The sequence below is a fragment of the Ambystoma mexicanum genome, chromosome 9, assembly GCF_040938575.1.
Source record: "Ambystoma mexicanum isolate Mex_15411 chromosome 9, UKY_AmexF1_1, whole genome shotgun sequence".
In the NCBI taxonomy this organism is placed as follows: Eukaryota; Metazoa; Chordata; class Amphibia; order Caudata; family Ambystomatidae; genus Ambystoma; species Ambystoma mexicanum.
In genome coordinates this window covers 256,040,593-256,061,459 of record NC_090931.1, presented here as the reverse complement: position 1 = coordinate 256,061,459, position 20,867 = coordinate 256,040,593, and the positions used below count along the sequence as shown (strand labels likewise).

The 20,867-nt window shown below is 42.8% G+C and overlaps 1 protein-coding gene across 1 annotated transcript in view; it reads left to right on the top strand.

The window, feature by feature from the left end:
- The window catches only part of DNMT3L (DNA methyltransferase 3 like), a 441,537-nt gene that overhangs the window by 66,590 nt on the left and 354,080 nt on the right, over nucleotides 1–20,867 (top strand). The gene's annotated exons all lie outside the window — the stretch shown is intronic.

Genomic DNA, 20,867 nt, shown 5'->3' with positions numbered 1-20,867 from the left:
AAAAAAATGAAAACCTCCACTGAATGCTTCAAGTATGCCCTTTGGAAAGTGTTCAAGTCCAAACAAATGACAAAAACCCTATAAAACACTGGTACACCGTAGTCAAGGATGTCCATGGATTGTACAAGGTTTTAAAAATTAGGCTCACTGGTATTCTTAAAATTGCTCATGATATTTTAATTTTCCTTAAACATCTCACAAAGTTCCTCCTTCCATTCCCTTTTTCCAAGTTACTACTTTTACAGATCTATTTGCTACTTTGGTCTTGGTTATGAGTTTGGGGGTATGACCTCTGATAATACCTCCAAACCCATTTAGCGCTACTGCATGCAGTAATTACTGAGAAGCCAGGTAGGTCTGCATGATTACAAGTCATGCAGAACTTTCCATTATTCCCTATTTTGCAGTCCCATAGGGCCCCAATGCAGTACTACTTTTGTGTGGTGGTAATTTCCGCCACACAAAATCAGCCACTAAAAATAGTTAAAAAATGAAACTCGGATTTAGGCATAGTGGTAAAACACCCAGCAATGGTAATTAATCACTATCGCCACACTTGCAATGAATCTGTAGGTCTTTCAATTTATCTCCAGTGTTAACAAATAGAATGCAGGAGAATTGTAATTGTTTTCATTTTGTTTTGGCTATTAAGTGCCAACTATAAGCCAAAATTATTGCCTTGGAAAACTGCTATCAGCAAGGTGATATGTGAGAAGGGGCACACAGCATGTGGGTGTTGTTTGGGTATTTAGCCAACTATTGACTGTTCATGGCAATCCGTATGGCCATTCTGACCCAATACGTGCACCTCTCTGATGAAATCAAATCCTCCTGGGATCACTTTGAGCTAACTCTACTGAACAGTAATATCAAACTTTGGCCTGTCATTGTTATTGTGTTATTTCTAAGCAGTCTCCAGAGAGTTAATGGCTTCATTGCTAAGAGATGATTTTTTTTTTATTATTGTAGTTTGTATTACAAACTTAATAAAAATAATGACAGTTACAATTTAAACAACTTTTTCTTGTCGATTTCACGAATTGAACATGATAATAACGTAGACTTTCCACAATCTTAGGTTGCAAGATCATCACTCTTCAACCGACTGTTCACTTCTATCAACTATGTCGTAAGAGCCAATGTCAATTTCGTATTGCTTCCTTCTGACATCAACATCCACCAGTCTTCTCCTCCTAAAGTTGACATCTTTGCAAATTCTGGACCCTGATGTCTCGTTCTTACATCCCTCAAACCTCCACAGAACAGGGTTAGATGCTTCAAGGTTTCTTTACCAGAGTCACAGAATCTACATCTTAAATCCAGAAGTGAGGTGTTTGATTTTAGGCTTAGTATTTCTTTAGTTTTGAATGAATTTAATCGAAACTTCATAAATACCTGCCTATCAAGTTTATCGGGAAACTTGTCTAAATATTTTGGCAGTGTTTTATATGCCTTAGATTCTGACGCTGCATGTTTCATACATCTAGCGGAGGCTCTTGTGTTCACAGTTTCGATCCAGTCCATCTGCCACAGTTTTTTTAAACAGATTAGGATTGCACTTAAGGTGGTATTATCAGTGTTTATCTGAAGTTAGGCACTATAATCAGTGTTTATCTGCAGTTAGATCTCTTCACCGAGTTCCGGCCAATTGTGGAAGATAGAAACATTTCTGTGGCCATCCTGACGCTTCAAGATGTGGAACTGTATAGGCGTATCTATACATAGTGTTTTACGGTATAGACTCAACATGTTCCAGGTAACTCGTGCATTGATTGATATAAGTCAAAGTTCATATCTAATGCATGCCCTTGGGGTTGTCTTTGGCAGATGTAAAGTTTTTCGCCAAAACACATTTTCACACATCGACCTTGTGTTGTGTGAACATCCCAAGGCAGCCTCTGCCCCATGATTTAAGGCTGGAACCAGCTTTGCCTTCTAGGACTCAACCACTGGTTTCAGCGAGAACTTTCCAAATGTTTTGTTTTGCATTGTGGCTTGTGCAGATAATTGTTTACATTTTGCTTTGAGCTTCTGGACCAATGGTTCATCGTTGATGTTAGAGTTAATTGTCATGCCTAAGTACTGTGTCTGGGTAACACGTCTTAAGCATTGGTTTTTGAGCTTCCATTGATATTGTTTTTTTCTCGTATTGCCCCTTCCTTTCAAGCTCTGTAGGATCAGAATTTCTGATTTCTCAGGATTTATCGTCAGCCCATTCTCATCAACGTATTGCTCCAATGCGTTCAGTCTTCACTTCAATCTATGGTAATCACATAAGCATCCGGCTTATGTGATTACCATAGATTTTTGGAGCAAACGCATTAACCGTGCTTAGTGTGTCTTCGATATCGGATAACAACAAATTAAACAATATCACCACCAACGGACACCCTTGCTTCACGCCACTGAATGTGTTTATGGGCATTGTGAGACTGCCTCTCTGGTCCAGACGTATTTGGATCTCTGTTCCAGTATGGAGTTCTTTTATTGCCATAAGGAGGCTTTCAGGGCATTTCCAATTCACTAATTTCGTCCACAATAGCACTCGATCCACACTATCAAAGGCATGGGCCAAGTCAATTAAAGCAAGGTAGATTTTAGTCCCTTGTTTATTTGCTTCATTTTAAGAATATTGATCAATAATATTTAGCCCACAGCCTACTCCCTTCACAAATCCTGTTAGTCTTTCATCGAATTTAAGGGATTTTTTTTATCCAGTCTGCCAGATGGTGTTGTAGCTGGGTGGTGAAGATTTTCCCAACCACATTTAAGAGAGCTATTGGGCGACAGTTTTTGGGTTCTGCTCATAACTTTTTTTAATATTGGCACTACAATGGCTTTCTTCCATGATATTGGTATCTTTTGATCTTTCACAATTATTCTAAACAGTATTTCGCAGAAGTTAGCCCACTCTTCCGGGTGTTCTTTTAGGATCTTATGGTCAAGCCATCTGACCCAGGCGGTCGAGAGGCACTCATTTTAGCAATATTCTGTAGGACGTCTTCTTTGGTAATGCTATTATCCCATTTGTTCAGGTTAGGCAATGTCGGTTCTTTTGTTGGACCAACCTTCCTGAATACTGCAGTATAGTGTTCAACCCACTGTGCTTCTGTCACCATATTGCACAATAGCGACTGTTGTGAAGCTTCTGTGCTGTTAAGGATTATCCAAAAGTCTCGAAGATTTTTTTGTTGCCAGGCTGTTCAAGAGGTATCAGGTAATAATATCGCCATATATATGGTCGCCGTATATAATATCGCCGGGAAAATGTTGTGGCGATATTATTTGGGTGACCATATATATGGTGACAGGGGCAAAACATTATTTTTTTTTTTAAACGAAAAAGAAAAAAAAAAAAGTTTGGGGGTTGCGGGGGTGTCCCCCGCATGTTCTATGCAATAGTGTCGCCACAAAAAACGACCAGTTTTCGGCGATATTTTTGCATGGCGAGATTTTTGTGGCGACATTATTACATGGAACCGTTCAGGACGAGTTCTGCATCACATTGTTCCATTAATGCTTTGTGCGATGGTAACCAATTCTTGTACCTCATTTTTGCTTTCCTTTTTTCTACAAAGCAATTTATGTTAGGTGTCTTCATTAGGGTTCTGATCTTTTTCCTGAGTTCGTGTTTTAAATCGCGTGTTACTCATATCTGACACAACTTCTGTATATTGCTGAAGCAAGGAGCAATAGTTGGATTTAATAAGAGGGTGCATGCTAGACTCATTTATAATGATCTTGTAATTTCCTTTATTTTATATACGTCCATTCTCAACCTATTTCTACCTGGTTCTATGTTGACTGCTTGCGTCCAGGGAACCACGATTGACTGTGGAGTAGTTGAAAATGTAATTTTTACCAGATTATGGTCACTTTGTTTCATCTCATCAACTTGGAGCATTGTCACTTTTTCTGCTATGTTACCTGAACCAAAAAACTAGTCTAAAACAGATTTTTGTTGGTCTTGTCTCCTAGTTGCTTTTGAGGGGATGTCTCCAAGAGTTTTCCCATTTAATAGAGCCATATGTCTGGATTCCATTGCTTCATTCCAGATATTCTTTGGTGAGTCTTGTGCACTTAAGTCATTAGACAATTTCGTGGTGTCTAATTTGACACACTCCAGGTTCAGGTCGCCACAAAGAATGATGTTCGAATTCAGTTCTGTGGACATGATGTTATCAATTATGTCGCATATTGTGTCTATGAAGAGGTAAACACTTGCAGCCAGGTGTTACCAATAGACATTTACAATATGTAGCTTTTTTTCCTTTGCCCTCAGCTCAGTTGATATTTCTACAGAAGTTACTTGGATATAGGGAGTAGGGTTGGTTTATTTTACTAAACGATAACCACTTTCTTTCTTAATTAGCGTAATTAGTCCTGCCACTGGTCGCCCTTTTATTTTTTTATGGCAGGATTGATAGCAATTTCGTATCCTTCAATGCACGGAAGTATGAAGAGCCAAGTTTCTAGTAGACACAGAATATCAAAGACTTTTAATCTGCACGATGCTTCATGGAATAAATAAGCGTACCCCCCGGTATTCCATCAGCCCATCTATACGCAGGATTTTGGAGGCGACAGCTCACATTAGCGGCTGTGCAGTTTGTTCAAAGCACCAGCAATCCAACTCAACTTGTTTATTTCTTCTGTGTTTTTATTCTGATTTTGTAACAATGGCCTCATTATCGCTTCTTTGTTATTGCATGCAACCGTGATTGTTATGTTTTTCTGTGCACTTGCACTCTACGTCTATCTTTGATGTCTTTCCTACTCACTTGTTTTTTTAGTTTTTCAGGGGTGTTATCTAGTCCATTGATTTCTATTATATCAAATCCAAGTGGGTTTATGTCGGACAACGCATTGTATATGTAGAAGAACACAATCACATGTTGTTTGATCGATGAACTCCACCGTTTTTATGTCTCTTGTTGAGATCCATTTCAGGGTTGGGCCATAGTGGAGTAGGCAAAGCAAATTTTTTCTATTCAAGATTAAGCCATCTTCCGATGATATCAGTCGCTCCAAAAGTAAACAGTACTTTGTTCCTGTTTCCTTCTTTTTGCTTTGAATATTGCTGGTTCTTTTCAAGGTCTTACGTTGATCAACCCTCCAATCCTCCTTTTGATGATTTCTTTTTGTGTCATTGGGCCTCATTACGAGTTTGGAGGTAGCCATGCTGCCATTACCGCCATGGCTACCTCCAAACTCATGTCCAGGTCCGGGTCCCAAAAAAAGTGAATTACCAGGCCATTCTGACTTTTGAGGGCCCGGTAATTCTCATTTTCGGTGCCCGGACCCGATACGTCCCCATTCCCATTTGAGCCGGGCTCAATGGGAATAGGGAGGATGCTAACAATAGACCCATTAATGACGGGTCCGTTGTTAGCATCCTGGGCTGCTCGCGGGTGCCGGTATGCACATCTGGCCAGACCAGACGTGCATACCGCCACCCGCAAGCAAACTCGTAATGTGGCGACCCGGTGTGAACAGAGCTTGTACCTTACTGGCACCGTTCATACCGCGGCCGCCAGGGTCGTAATGAGGCCCATTGTCTTTATGTAGGCCCCTTGGCTTTGCAGCGAGGGAGTCTTCACGCTCGTTGAGGTGTGAATGAATATTCTTTATGTGAGGTCCATTAAATATTAAAGCAAGCTTACAGTATGATTCCTTGTATGTTTTCGTGTTTTTAGTTTCGATCAGATCCCTCCTTTCGTCAGTTGTTAGAAAGCGTGAGGGTTTATTCGATTAGCCTTCTGGTCCGGTGTTACTGTCATATTTTGAGTCCGGGTTCATTACAAACATACATACTCTTGAAGGCAGAAGCTCAATTTGCTCCAATTGTTCGACATTTTCCAAGTCAACCATGTCATCGTCAGACACTATACATGTTACATTTTTTACTGTATGGGCCATCAGTTTCCATGTCATATGTTGACAGATTTAGGATCTGGTTTCATAATGCCACTTCCATTTCTTTTTTATGATCGTTGGTGTCTGGATGAGGTGATTCTGATGGCTTACTTAGGACAGTCTGTTGTGTCTGAGACACTTTCTCACTATCATCCAAAATGACCAGTGGAGTCTGTGGCAAAGGAGCTTGAATTGTGACGTTCAAAGATTTTCTATTGTGCAAGAATTGTCGAGAGCTATTGTTGCATTGGCCTCTGGATTAAGGTTGGTTTTTCGATTTCTTTATGGCTTTAGAGTTCTTTTTTTCCGTTCACTTTACAAGGCTCTGTGTTTTTACTTTTTTGGCCAAAAATTGCATAATTTTCATTACTGGTATTTGTATTAGATGAAATTGAGCAATCGAGGGGTGGATTACCTACAACCCCCTCTGCCTTAGCGGACGTTGACGCCATCGCAAGCAATTCATCTGCAACAATCCGAGTTGTTTACCAGGATTTTTGTCGTAACAAGGCCGGGGACTATCATTGAATGATCAATCTCAACGCCACCGTCTTTCCTCAGGCGGCTGATGATTACCACTTGGCCATTTTCTTTTTCTTTCACCTGGTACTCTAGGTGACTGTGAGGGTTGTTATTAGGGCCTCTCGGGAAGGTATCGCATCGGATGGCCATAGTTAACTTCTCCTTACCAGGTGTTAACTCTTTGTCATCACTTGCTAATTTTGTAGTGTAGTTTCATTGATCTGACTGTTGTCACTTCAGGATCATCAGAGCTTCTCTAGCAACTTCAGCCAGAAGTTTTTTATTTTCTGTATTGTTTTTGAGCTGATATTTCAGCAAATTTGCTGACGTTTCCAGTTTTTGATTATCATTGAGCGTTTGTGATTTCATTGCGTCTAGCACCATTTCAGTGTTAATCATTTTGGAGTTCAGAAGAGCGATCAAGGTGTTCTGATCTTTTCCGCTGTCATTCAGATGCTCATACAACTTTAAGAGCGGTGCAACCGCAATAGTCATTGTTGAAATTATTTTAGGACTGATCTCCTGAAACACCTTTTCCGCCATATCTTTAATTTCGTTGTGTGATTTTCTAAGTCGTATAGATGGCATCGATCTTCTCACTTTAGGGAAATCTTGGTCCATAAATGAAGAGTCAGAAGACAAAGAGTCACTTTGGTGAGTTTTAGAAAGGTTCGTTGCATTTCTGCAATTTTGTAGATGATTATTCTCTTCATTTCGAGCGACAGATCACAACTTACTTTGGGAACATTGAACAATAGTGGAAGGACTTGAATCCACTCTCCTTCGTTTGTATGCTGGTTTTCCTATGTGAAGAGGTTGTGAAATGCGGCCATCCACCCTCGGTGGCCGGATTCTGTTTAATACTTCTTCATGCACCTGGTGAGTTTCCTCTTCTGAACAAGATCCCTTTTGGTCCATTCCCACACAAATAGTTCAAGTTCAATTTTTTGTTTAGCTCCATCAGATCTCTTAGGAGTTTGTCAGCAACTGCTAGAGAGTTACAACGTTTGTTTGGGCTTGAGCTGAATTGCAATCTCCTTTTTTCATTCTTCCATTCCAGTCCCACGGGCAACAATGACATACATGCAGGCAAATGAGCATTAGACACAAACGGCACCACAAGATCAAAGGGTTCCCAGTTATCTTGACTCACAGATTGGGGTGGTTGTGATTTAGTAAAGGGCTGACTCGCACCATGCCACGTGACCAATCTTTCAGTCATAGCTGTTATTTCATTAGTAGTTGATTTTTGATGGATAAAAGGTGTTTGTAGAGATGTCGTTCTCTGCTGAGGCTGGAGCGTTCAATTTTCTTGTGTACTTTGATTGGCCAGCACAATAATCATCTCTGTTATCGCATCTCTTGCACCCGACTTGTTAGCCGTGGCACAAGAACAGTGATCAGCAGTCTTCTTTGTAATGTCAATAGCAGTCTTACGTCCATTTACAACTGCATGTGAGCTCAGTAGAATTTCAGTGGAAGGTTGCGTAGCTTGTACGAGTGTTAATGCTACATCATTTTCACGATGTTTGTCATCGGCAAAGGGTTACATGGGGCCCCTCCTGTGAGCGATTAGGAAGCCTATCTAAAGAGTCCTTCGTGGTTAGGCTGGCAGATTTTAATTCTGTTCATAAAACTTCGCATTTTTTTGATTGCTCCAATACGCGCCATGCCAGTACGCGTAGTTGTGGAGGATTAGAACTGAGTAATGCACTACTCTCCAGCTGTGTCTCGGCGTCGATGGGTTCACATTTCTCAGGGTTCTGTCGGGTCCGGATACATCCGATAGCGTGCTTCCCTTCTTTACATACTGTTCCATGAGAGTGGTACACCTGAGGAACAGTCCCTTAGTGGCACGTTGCATGGACTCCGAACATTATGGCAAGGCACAAGCTGGGTGAGAGATGTCGATTCTGCGGTAGCCATTTCCTAAAGGACTGAAAGTTGATCAGGAGCATTGTTGCTGCATACCGCATCTGTAGGTTGAGTCATGAGTGTTAGCAAGGTGGGGGGTGAACAAGGTGAGCACGGTGGAGGGGGCTGACCCACCACAGTGGTGGGGAGTACACCACTTAAGGGTTCCCATCTCCCACTCCCTCCACTTACTTGTGTTGATTCTCGGCTACTGCAGCCACTGACCGGAGCTTGTGTTTTCCAATGGGGGAGGACTGAGTTGCATCTTTGCAACTCAGAGCGGGTCTGTGGAGGAAGGAGCGCTGATTTCCCCTTATTTTGGCCAAGATTGTCACACGTTCCTCCCAGCATGTTTAACACCCTGCGCACAGAGGGAACACAGAGAACACTCCTCGCACTCCTCGCACTCTGCGATGCTCCGCGTCCGGAGGTGAGGTTGTGTGGGTTTTAGGCTCCTCCTCCAAGCTAAGGGCAACAAGGAAACCCTTCCGGCAGTGGAAAAACAGGTAGCAGGACGAACACAGAGAACACTCCTCGCACTCCGCGATGCTCTGCATCCGGAGGTGAGGTTTTGTGGGTTTTAGGCTTCTCCTCCAAGCAAAGGGCAGCAAGGGAACACTTCCAGCAGTGGAACCGGCAGCAAAACAGGTAGCAGGACGAACACAGAGAACACTCCTCACACTCCGATTTATTTATGTTCCTTGTACTTAAGTCCTGTTTTCCAACTGTTGCCATCAATTATGGCAGTGACTGACAAATTCCTTTCACATGCCTATACAAAAGCCAAAATTGTAGGCTTTGTCAATTTCAGTTTATCTAGTAGTTAGCTTCCTTTTTTTGCCACGGGAGTCGTTAACTAACAGAATTGTAAGCAATTATTATTTTGACTACCAAAAGTACTGAATGACTTTCACATTGTTAGGCTTGGAATTGTATGACTTGGGGCCTCATTACGAGTTTGGTGGTAATTCGGTAGTAAATCAGGTGAATTGCCACCAAACTCACTTACCATTACGGCCATAGGACTCCATTGGCAAGTTGGCATAATTACTGTGAGCGATAATTCTGCTGCAGTAATTCTGCCAAGTTTTTACTTTAAAATGTCGGATTTACTCCCAGCATGATGCTCGAGGAAAATCCTCTTCTTTAAAGCCAACGCTGTAGTTTGGCGGTGTGGGAAAATCTGAGGTAATTCCAGTCCTATCAAAAACGTGGTGGTAACGGAATTACCACACATTTTGTCACGCACTACTGAACTTGAATTGAGGCCCTTTGTCTCCCAAAAAATGTAATGACGCACCACATCCCCTTTCCACAAAAGGCTCAGACTCTCTTACTCATCTGGTAGTTTATGGAGCATTACCACTTAGGATACCAGGGGCATTGGGTTAAGGGGTGCTCGACTAGGTCAAGGATGAATTGGACTATGTGTAATAGTGACTAACAGGCAAGTAATTGCACATTACCCCCATGTCCCCCACCATACCAGTGATTACTATGTGAGGATATAACCAATCCCTAATCAGTTTGCACCATCAGCCATAGCGAAAACCAGCACACTGGAGATGGTAAAAGGTTGACTAGACACAGAAGTAAATGAACACCACTGGTGTATCATGTTCATACTGCGGAGGACTAAACATCTTCAATTGAGAATACCAAAGAACATGCACCCCAAGCATCAGCTTCTTATGACAATTGACTGTAGATACCCAATACTCTGTGGCAGCTTTGCAAAGACTTCCCTCGTTGGGCTGCCCAGGACGCTGCTAAAAGCGAGTCAATTCTTCTTAGTTTAACTCTGTAACTTTCTTATCCATCCCTTTTGTAGGCCTCTTAGAGAATCATTCTTATCCAGTTTTGGAAAATGGACTCCGATAGCTTTGATTCTTGTTCATCGGCACATTGGATATAAATGATGATGTAGACTGTCTTATTTCAGGTGACTGTTTCAAATAGTGCCAATCTTCTGAACCATGTCAATGTACAGATAGAAGAAATCTTCTAGATTGGTTGGTCTTCTACAGAACTAGTTATCACAATATAATAGTCCTTATGCAATGGTGACAAGACCTTGGCCGAAATCCCAGACTTGGATACAGCCCTACTTTATTTGGAAATATCTTTACATAAGGGCGCTCTTCCACCAAAGAGCTCAATTCTCAAGATCCTCTTTTCTGAGTCAAGTCAAGTTACCAATACTGATTCTAATGGATCCAATGGCTCTGATTACAGGGCTTCCATGAACAAAGACACCCTCACCTCAGTACTGGATCAATTTTCCTACATTGATTCTGATAATATGATCAAGTAGAAGTTTGGTAACTCCTCCACTGCCTCCAAAATATTTCAATGGCTACAGCCGGCCTTGACAGTGGATAATGGAACTTATAAGTAGCACACCAAAAATACCAATTTGTTGCCATCATGATGGGACTTAGGGGATACTGACAACACTCTGTTGGCTTACTGCTAGAACCCAGAGGTCTAATTTGATGTCTACCATTTTGAAAATATCCCTCCATGGATTGTTTTTTGATGGTGTGCAATTAGAATGTCCTCTATCGATTCCACTCATAGGTGTCACGACAAGCCATAAAAAGAAAGATATTTTTCCTGATTTATTCTCTGGGGGCTTCTTCTTTGCCCAGTAAGAAAATGACCATATGCCATACTTCCTGAGCACAATCATCTTTCTTAGTTAGAAAAATACATTCATGGGAAACAGCCGTGTTTCCTACGGAGGTGTTATGAACAACGAGGACACAAAACGCGGCCGGTGGCACTCGTGAGCAGGAGGTAAAACACAGGTGGTGGCAATGAGACAGCCACATATGGCTGAGAATTGCCCTTGGAATTAGCACCGCAAATAAGGAGACGATCCTCACAAGCACTGGCATAGTTGATACACTACACAGCAGAGACCTGCATCCCATGGCAGCATCGGTCGGTGAGCAGAATAATTGAACAGAACTAGGCGACCAGCACCCAAACTGTTTATGTGCATAGCGAAGAACCCCCTACACTATAAGGCTACCACGGACATAGTCGTGTTTTGAAATCACCCACCTCGCAGCGCAGTCAGCTCAGTAGCTGATCATCTTCAAAGCAACAGGTGGTGCAGGGAGCCCAGGGTGTGAGCACCTGTTAGAAACACCCAGGCATGGGAGGTGGGCGCAGTGGCTGGTCAAAGCACATAGCAGCTTGGAAGCAAGCCTCCACGACCACCTATCCCATAGGGTAAGTCCTCTGCTGGTGATTGTTGCCACCCTGGATCTGTGCACAGTACTCAAGCTACGCAGGTACTGCTACGAGTCAGCTATCATGGAACAGGAGCAAGGTGCGAGTCAGCCAGAGGTTCCCGGATGGAAGACCCATGACAGTGCAACCAAAGCTGATATTCAACTCCTCCTGGGAGAAATCTAATCCATAAAATCTGTCGTAAAAAGTCATGGACCTGCAAGCATGAATGGTGAGAGTAGAAGACTGTATAGAGGCCATCGAAAATAACCAGTTGTCAGTCAATCTCGCCGCGATGACAAGCGAGGTACAGTTCGCGGACTTGGAGCAGAGAGAGAGACATAGAACTAAAATTGGATGATTTGGAAAACCGAGAACGTAGATCGAATATTCGAATAATGGGTCTCAGCGAGAAACCAGGAGAAACCCCATCTGTGTTGGAAAGTCGGGTAAAGGCCCTGATAGCAACATTGGTTGACCCTACCCAATCAATCAACTTTGAATTTGACAGAATACATAGGGCTGGGGATCCATCGAAGGACCAGAGAACGTGTTAGTTAAATGTCACTACTTTAGGCAGAAACAAGATATTCTGCAGAAGGCGAGAGAAAAGGAACCCATTGATTTTGAGCGGTCGAATGTGAAGATATTTCAAGATTTGTACGCAATGATGCTGGTTAAGTGAAAAGGCTGCTGCCCGCTAACAACCTGGTTGCGGGAGCACGACACTTGATACTAATGGGGCTTCCCATTTTAATTAAATTTCGAGTACGATGGCGAGGGATTTCGAGTCACATCGGAAGAAGAAGCCTGGGGGGTCTTGGACAGTCTCCAATCTGGTGCACAAGGAACAGTCCAAGATGAAACCTGCTTCCCAAAAGGACCAACACGCGTGGACAGGATGGCTTCTCCATAGAGAGGCCGTGCTCCAGGCACTTGGAAGTACAAGCCTTGCAAAACGCCATGAAGCGGGGGCATTGGAGGAAAGGTCTCGAGAGATATGGACGCACCTCCACACAGGCACGCTCTACACCGATCACGCTGTGTGGGTTAGTAGTGTTGTACCAATCGGTGTGGCAATAAAACAAAAAGGTGGAGTCGTGCTGGGTTAAGAAAGACGGCAGTGTCTAGTTGGGTTGGGTCTGCGGTGAGTTAGATTAAAGTTGCGGTTCGTTCCGCCATTAAGTTGAAGAGCATGTTTGCATTCTTTTTTGCTTGGGTGAGGGGCCCTTGATGTGTGGCACTTCTTTCTTAAGGGCGTTTTGATGGATAGAAGGAGTGCCAAAGGTTGCGCTTCTCAATGGGGGGGAGGGCCGGGGTCCACATCTGGGAAAACACTTAATCAATGATGATGTCTTAGCATTGACACGGTCACAGCATGCTTTAGGCAACAGCCACCGACAGGATATACTATTTAGTCGTACAATTCTAGTCACAGTTACCAGGGCTGCAAGTAGACTAAGGACTAAGTATGGTGGTCACCACTGATATAAAGTTTGGATCCCTTAACGTCAAAGGCCTGAACTCACCACGCAAGCGTTCCATGTTGGCAAGAGACTTCAGTCTGTATAACTTAGACATAATGTTTGTCCAAGAAACAAAATTTGCATGCAGCAAGGAATTCAAAGTGGTGGGTAGAGAGATAAGAGGAGTATTGTGGGCATCTGGCCAGCATAAGTAGGTAGGAGTTGGAATTCTATATAATTTGATAATTTGATAATTTATTTATTGATATACATGTAGCAACAAGGCTTTGTATAACACAACATAAAAAAGGTAAAATACATTCAGCATATTCATTACAGTCTGATTAAAAAGCACAAATCAGCTTATCGAAGATATGTTAGAATTTCAGCTACATAAAGATAAAACTTAACAATAAAGTACATTAGGTTGATATTGTTGCCTTGGATAAAAGTTAACCATAGGGAAGCTATTTCAAACACATTAACTGCATTATTATATGCCTTAAAATATTTGAGTCATTGAAACACAAGTCTTTCACATTCCGTAATCAGGTGATAAACTGTTTCATTGACAAGATTACCACACAACCGACAATCTGTGTGATTGTATACTGATTTGTTCTGCCACCTTTTCGGTGATAAGGCTACCGAGACATTAAATTTGAGTAGCAAATATGTCCGAAAGATGTGCGGGCAGGGTAAGCAGATAAATATTTTGGAATGGTCGTACGAGACCATCTCTCCTTACAAAAGTCAACAGTCGATGATACATTTTCGATGTGATGAATATTTTCTAAAAAAAGCACACTTGCCAATTTTATATCACCAACCAGGAATGTGTTAGGTCCTTCATGTAACCATTTCTGATGTAGCTGTTTTAAAACTTCAATTCTACCAATCGGTATTATATCATCAAGAGCTAAGAAGGCCTTCATATAGGGGACAATGATAGTTTCTGTTTGCACAATCGTTAGGCGGTGGTAAAATAGGACACATTGGGCTATATAAACGTTCCAGATACCCTTGATGTTAAATTCTAGATATAAGTATTCAACACTGATACATTGAGGAAGATGAAATAATCTTTGCAAAAGTTTTGCTTCGAACCTGATGATACGTGTTTTAAATTTTTGGCCCAAATTGCAATAGCATATAACATTGCCAAAATGTTGGTATTATAGATGGACAAAACTGGCGATGCACAAAAGCCGTTATTACGACCAATAAAGGCACTAAGTGTATTTAGTGATGGCATGCATTTCTGTTTCAATTCGTCCCAATGTGTGTCCCATTTTAATTTGTCATCCATAATTACGCCTAGATATTTGTAGGACCTTACTTGCTCGAGAGGGTCTCAGGCCAATGTCCAGTGCAGTATCTTTGGCCTAAGTTTCTGCGTAAACACCATTATTTTGCTTTTTGCGGTATTGATCTTAAGGCCATTATCCTTAGAATATGAGACGAGAGCATTTAACATTAGTTGCAAACCTGCGGGAGTGTAGTCTAAGAGTAGAAGGTCGTCGGCGTATGCAAGCCAGCCCAAGGACACCTTCTTTATTTTTATGGGGTTGGCACCTTGAATATTAAAGGACTGAAACATGTAGGCTAAATATAAATTAAATAATATAGCCACAATCATACAACCCTGTTTTACCCCACATTTGGTTGGCAATGATTTTGATAATTTACCTACTGCATTGAGGTGGACACAGAAAGTTGTTTCTCATGTAATAACATTAACATGCGTAGCAAGGCAGGTGGAATCCCCCATGCATCGAGTTTGCGCCACAGGTGATTTCTGCAGACAGTATCGAATGCGGCGGAAAAATCGATGAAAGTGCAATGTACATCAAGTTTGCGCCGCTGCTATGAGTGTTCAATGGCAGAGCTAAGGATGAGAAGGTTATGAGATGTACATGATTTTTCTCTGAATCCTATTTGGTTCACTGGGAGGATATTATTAGCGCTAATCCATGTATTCAATTCATGTAAGAGAACTTTTGAGAATATTTTAGATGTTGAGTCTAGCATAGCCAGCATACAGAAGTTTAATGGATTATCCCAGACCCCTTTCTTGTGGACTGTTAAGATGTGACTAGATTTCCAAGATAGGGGAAGGATTCCATATGTGCCTGTATGACAGAATAACGTATGAAGAGCAGCGTCCCATAGTGGTGAATCGCCTTTGATTACAAGATTCGATATACCATCAGGGCCCACGGCACGGGAAGTTTTCAAATCATCAATAATAGCAATGACATCAAGAACAGAGGCCTTGCATTCCCAAGATACTTTAGGGATCGGTAGAGGTTGAACAACAAATTCATGTCTGCCCAAGGTTGAAGCAATATGTTTTGCCCATGTTTCCTCGTCGATACAGTTTATTGTTAAATCTCTTTTTTTGTTTTTTGCGATCAGGTCCCATATCCCAATGCTATTACCCGATAATGCCAATCTGGCGATATTGTGCCACAGTTTTAACTCAAGATCTTTCTTATGGTTTTTTAACCACTGTTTATATGATTTCTTTAGTTCTCTTATTTGCACGCTAATTGATGGTTCTAGGGTCGCATTTTTGGATGAATCTACAATGCTTTTAATACTGTGGCGTAAGTTTCTTTTTGCTATTTGAATCATTCGATCATTACCATTTCGGGCAGGCAATGGGATATTGAAAACCGTTTTATAGGACAATTGTTCTCTGGTCGAACTTTGGATGTCACTCATTATTGACGAATAGCTCTGTATGAGTGTCTCACATGTGTTAGAATTAGATACCCCCAGCCAAATAAAGTCAGGTAGTAAAGCCTGCGCCTTAGTGCAGGCTTCTTGAACATTATGTTTTTTCCTCGTGATACGATTGTGTCCATTATTTAATGAAATCTGGCCATTCCTGTCAAGTATAAGTTGGGGTGTATGATTATGCACTGTATCGATGAGGAGGCATAGAGGCATAGAGGCAAATGATCGCTTTCTTCGGGGCAAGCAACTCCCATATCAATAATAGAGTGCAGCCCCAACTGATTTGAAAATATATAATCAATGGTGACAGCAAAAGAACCCTCAATTCTAGTGGGGGCCGTTTGGGAGTTACTCATTGTTAGTCCATTTAGTATGACCCAATTATAAGGTTGGAGAAGTTTACGCCATTTTCTACCTTGGGTGTTAAATGCGGGATTAATGGTGTCCGATTTCTGAGGTTCATTGGTCAATTCTTCGATTGAGGTTAGGTCGCCTATCTTAGCATTAAAGTCACCAAGAAGCCATAACGGAAAGCGATGTGAATATTGTTTTAAGACCATTTCTACTAATTGCATATTTTTGGTAATTAATGACATCTTGGGTGGATCATATACATTTATTATGATGATGTCTATCACTGCATTAGAAATCTTTGCAATTAACACATTCGGCGTGGATTGGGGCAATTTAATGATCGACCAGGGAGCCTGTACTGATATTAAGAGGTCACCTTTTGGGCGACCCAGGCGACCCTTAATCGCAATTTCGTGCACAGTGGTACGGTTGTCAATTTGTATCTCAGCGGTGATCCAGGTCTCTTGCAGAGCCACTATAGAGAACATATCAATATTACTCATTAAGCCATCAGGATCAAACATGTGTGAATGACACTGAGTATTCCAATTATATAGCAACTCAAACTGCGTTGGTCATTGTCGGCTCCCTGTGAAATGTTCCTTAAATGTAAGAGGCAACCATTGCCAGTAGCCATCAGGTACATCTTTGGATGAGTGTAGGATTTTAGTCGTACAATTCAACACATAGTCACAGTTACTAGGGTTGCAAGTAGACAAAGGACTAAGTATGGTGGTCACCACCGATATAAAGTTTGGGTCCCTTAACGTCAAAGGCCTGAACTCGCCACGCAAGCATTCCATGTTGGCAATAGACGTCAGTCTGTATAACTTAGACATAATGTTTGTCCAAGAAACAAAATTTGCATGCAGCAAGGAATTCAAAGTGGTGGGTAGAGAGATAGGAGGAGTATTGTGGGCGTCTGGCCAGCATAAGAAGGGGGGAGTTGGAATTTTATATAAGAGATCCATAGATCTACAGATAGCACAAACACACAGGGACGAGCACGGGAGGTATATTGCAGTGAATGGAAAAGTGAGGTCCCGAGCTGTCACTCTCTGTTCTGTTTATGTGCCAAATCAGAATCAGCTACATTTTTGCAACACCCTTTTTGAGTTCTTGGAAGGTTGAAAGACGGGCATGTTAATATGTGGGGGTGATTTTAACATTATATCTGACCCCGTTATGTATGGGTATTCAGCGAGGCAGGGCGCTCTCCCCCCATCTAACCCGGTGAAAGAGGGATTTCACGATCTTCTAACGTCTAATCATTTCATTGATGCATGGCACAGGAAATATCCCCAGGAGAAGGGGTTTACATTTTATGCCCTCCCCACCCCCCAACCCTTACTCATTCACAAATAGACTATTTATTAATGGAGGCGGCATGGGAATACACCATACAAGGGACGTCCATTGAGATAGTAGCATGGTCTGATCATGAAATGTGCACATTGGAACTCGACCTGGGCCCTCCACTCCAACAGAGTGTAGGTGAATTTGTAATGACACCCTTTATAAACATCCCCATTTCAGAGGCACACTGGCAGACGAAATCAAGAACTTTTTTATGTCCAACGAAACTGGGGAAATGGCCCTAAACATGGCCTGGCAAAGCGGCCAAAGTCACGATCCGGGGAGTATTGATTGCAGAGGGGGCATTTAGGAAGAGGGTCAGAGTGAGGAGGGAGCTAGCACTCAAAGATGAAATTAGGCAGAAAGAGTTGTCTCTCCAGTTCCACCCTAATGACAGAGAAAATATTAGACTGCTTCGAAAGGAGCTGGGGGATAAATGGTAGGATAAGGCTTTGACTCAGTTGCGATACTTAAAGCAGAAATGTTACGAGAAAGGCAACAAGGCCCATACAATGCTAGCCACTCGCCTACGACAACAAAGAGCAAACAGGACGGTACCCTTGGTGAAAAATTAAAAGGGGAAGGAGGTTCTAGACTCCAGTGAGTTTACAGGTCGTTTCTCACGTTTTTACGAGACTTTATACACAGCAGAGGAGGGAGGAGCAGAGGGGGACATCACGCAATACTTGCCAAGGTTTCCTGGTGCCTCTATACCGTATGAAAGCCAGGTGATGATGAATGGCCCAATAACGATTGAAGAAGTTCAAAATGCCATTTCCAAATTGAAGGCCAGCTCAGCACCAGGGCAAGATGGGTTTACACCAGCCTTTTACAATGCCTAGAGTAATTCCCTAGCACCTTTCTTAGTGCAACTCTTCAATAAAATTGTAGAAACTGGTCAAGCTCCAGCATCATTCACAGATTCCAGAATTATAGTCATACTAAAGGTAGGCAAGGACATAACAGAATGTGCTTCGTATCACCTAATGTCATTAATAAACATTGATCCCAAAGTATATGCAAGTGTCCTGGCCAGCCGTCTCGCCCAGATATTACCGTTATTAATACATTCTGACCAGGTCAGATACGTGAAGGGTAGACAAGGTCCATAAAACTTTAGACTTTATAGCTACCATAATTGAAGGCGACAATTGCCCCACCATGATGTCTATCGATGCAGAGAAGGCATTCAACAGGGTCGGCTGGCCTTTTCTACGCGCAGCAATGCAGTGGGCGCGGTTGGGCCAACATTGGATTACGCGGAGCCCTGGCGTTATGTCGTGAGGCTATAGCCAAGGAGGTGGTCAATGGCACTGCATCGCAGTCCTTCGACCTGTCTCGAGGTACTCCTGTCCCCTGTCGCCCCTTCTTTTTGTTTTGGTCTTAGAGCCCCTGGCACAGGCAGTTCGAACAAACACCCAAATACTAGGGCTTGTCAGGTCAGGGAAGGAGTATAAATTGGCGCTATTTGCTGATGACATATTAGCATATGGCACTGAAATCGCAGAGTCGATCCCTGCCCTCTTCGCCACCTTAGCGGATTATTGCGCCCTGTCGGGGTTTCGGGCTAACTTGAATAAAATGGTGGCCTTGACACTGCATTCCCAGGCCCTTCCAAATCATTTAGCAGAAGACTGGGGATTCCAGGTACAAGCTGAGGGGATCAAATATCTAGGCGTTGAAATCACGAAAGATCTTTCGAATCTGTTCCAAGCGAATTATGCGCCTTTATGAAATGCCGTCAAATCAGATCTCGCAAGGTGGTCTAGGTTAACACTCTCGTGGGAGGCCAGACTCACATCGATTAAGATGACTGTTCTCCCCAGGTTGCTGTTCCTCTTTCAAACGCTGCCGGTGGTGGTCCCAGAAACATTTCACATAGAGGTAAAGCGTACCCTCTTAGCATTTTTGTGGGCAGGCAAGAGACCCCGGATACCAAACACGACACTGATAGCACCTAAAGACAAGGGAGGTATGGGGTACCCAGATCTCTGGGAGTATTATAGAGCGACGCAGTTGCGTGTACTGTTAGATCACTTGTGGGAAAAAATCGTGGAAGCAATGGGTGCTTCTTGAGAATGTGCTGTTTGAACCAGTCACCCTGGGTGTGTGGCTTTGGGTCCCTTAGAGAGCGATGCTGCGCCAAATTCGTGAGCACCCTGTGTTGGTAGTATTATGGTCACTGTGGCGCCCCTCACAAAAAATGCAGGGGGTGACGACCTGGCCATCTCCGCTTAGCTGTATTTGGGCTCCACCGATTAGAGATTTGTTAAACGATCCAAGTCGGTTTCAACCTCAGTATGAGAGTGTCCTGGTTAGTGCGGGACAGATGTGGAAGGAGAGTACCTTTATAACAAAGTCAGAATTAGAAGCAGCACAGCAGGACCTTGTTATATCACCGCTGCGCTACTTACAGCTAAGAAGTGTGATGTTAGGTCCGCGCTGGGGCAACTCTCTTAGAAGACGGCTTACTCCTTTTGAGAGTATTTTGAGTCAGCGTAGCGATTCAAGGGGTCTAATAGCACGACTGTATGCCGCTTTGGTCACGAGAAGCCACTTGCCACAGCCCACCTTGCAGGTTAAATGGGAAAGGGAGCTGGGGTTGCAGGATACCCCGGACACCTGAGCAGTGATATACAGAGAGGTATGGTCCACCTTAATATCGATGCAGTACAAGATGCATAACGGAAGGTTACTAATGCGATGGCATTCAACTCCACAAAGGTTAGCAAAGATGTACACAGGAGTCACACCGTATTGTTGGAGGGGTTGCCCGATAATCTGTAACTATTGGCATCAATGGTGGGGCTGTGTAAACAAACGTTGAAGTGTATTGGAAAGAGATTCGAGGTTGGATACCGGCCATAGATGGCATACACAGAACCTTGCCCCCGTTACTAGTGCTGTTTGGCATTGAGAAGGATACAGAGGGGACGTGTACAGTGCTATCACATATGTCCAGGAATTTGCTCCTGGCGGCCAGAGTCTGCCTAACGGTTGGATGGAAAAACACCACGCTACCATCTAAAAGGGAATGGTTGGACAAAGGCCACACAATATATCAAAATGGAAAGCATCAAGGGTGCATTGTTGGAGTCGAACTCCCATATAGATATGATCTGGCTCCCTTTCCTCAAATACTACGCAGCGCACATAAGCGTGCCATAGCAACCGTTGTCAAGTTAGGAGCGAGGTGGCCCAAACCAAGGGGCTACATTACAGTAAGGGACGGCTTGAGTCAGCCCGGGGTATGTAGCAAGAAGCAAGGATATTTCGTCGACCAGTTCTTGAAAACATGGAAGTGTTGTGTACAAGTGTTGAAGTTCTAGAAAAGACTGAACTAGTTGCCCATGATAT